Raw genomic sequence first — 1,682 nt, 5'->3', positions numbered from 1 at the left:
TATGGAGACATGGTTTTAGGGAATTTTAAGACGATTTGATGTGTTTTGAGGGCATTATAAGACAGTTTGGCATGTTTTGAGGGTAGTTTAAGACAGCTTGGCATGTTTTAGGGCAGTTTAAGACAGCTTGACATGTTTTTAGGGCATTATAAGACAGTTTGGCATGTTTTGAGGGCAGTTTAAGACAGTTTGGCATGTTTTGAGGGCAGTTTAAGGCTTTGAGACCGTTTTAAGACAGTTTGGCATGTTTTAAAGGCAGTTTAAGATAGTTTGGTGTGTTTTGATACCATTTTAAGACAGTTTGGTGTGTTTTCATGGTATTTTAAGACAGTTTTGCTACAATAAGACCATTATATTGACATTAGGAAGGGTGTATGGAGGTCACAAGATTAATGGCCACAGTCTTCACTCTTTTAATCCCCCACATGAGTTTGTGAAGCAGTAAAATCACGAAATAGTCACCACAAGGGATATATGGCAATGTGTCACCCTCCACATACACAGATCTTCCTATCCATTTTTCCATGCCAATCATCACTCTGTATATTGCTATCAGGTCCCCTTTCTCTTCTGTTTTCCAGGGTCGGAAGTTGCATTCTTTTCAGTCTGTCTTCATAAGTCAAATCTCTTAAGTCAGGCACCATTTTGTTGCAGCCCTCTGTACTTTCTCTAGTTTCCTTATGTGTTTCTTTAAGTTCGGAGCCCACTGTATTGTTGCATATTCAAGCCTGGTCTTATCATTGCAGTAATTATTTTCTTCATCATTTCTTCATCTAAATATACGAACGCCACTCTTATGTTCCTCAATAAGTTCAATACTTCTCCAATTATTTTGTTTATATGTCTCTCTGGCGATAGGTCATTGGTAATTGTCACCCCAAGGTCTTTTCTTCATGACTGGTTTTATGTCTTCATTTCCTATCTTGTACATACTCCTGATTCTTCTTTCACTCTTGCCAAACTCTATTTTCTTGCATTTTGTCGTGTTGAACTCCATTTGCCATGTACAGCTCCATTTCCATATTCTGTCCAAGTCTTCCTGGAGTAGTTCGCAATCTTTGTCACATCTCACTTTTCTTAACAATTTTGCATCGTCTGCAAATAGGCTCACATAACTGGACACCCCATCCACCATGTCATTTATGTAGACCGCAAACATTACTGGTGCCAACACTGATCCTGTGGAACTCCACTCTCCACCAAGCCCCATTCTGATGGTCTGTCCTTAATTATTGTTCTCATTTCTCTTCCTACCAAAAGTCTTCCATCCATTTTAGTAAACTGCCATGCACTCCTCCTACCATTTCAAGTTTCCAGATCAGTCTGGTGTGGTACCTTATCAAAGGCCTTTTAAATCCAGATATATTCCATCAGAACCATCTCTTTCCTGTATTACATCTATCACCCTCGAATAGTAACATATCAGGTTTGTCGTGCATGAACGCCCTTTTCTAAAACCAAATTGACACTCACAAAGTATGTCATTTTCTCCAAGAAGTCTGTCCATCTATTCTTCACCACCCTCTCACACATCTTAGCTACCACACTTGTAAGTGACACTGGTCTATAGTTCAATGGGTCTCTTGTTACCTGATTTATAAATTGGGACAATGTTAGCTCTTTTCCAGTCTTGGGGCACTACACTTTCCTTAATGAGGCATCAATTACTTCACAAACTTTTT

Source organism: Portunus trituberculatus, chromosome 11, assembly GCF_017591435.1.
Source record: "Portunus trituberculatus isolate SZX2019 chromosome 11, ASM1759143v1, whole genome shotgun sequence".
Classification (NCBI taxonomy): domain Eukaryota; kingdom Metazoa; phylum Arthropoda; class Malacostraca; order Decapoda; family Portunidae; genus Portunus; species Portunus trituberculatus.
Note: the sequence above shows the minus strand (reverse complement) of the source record.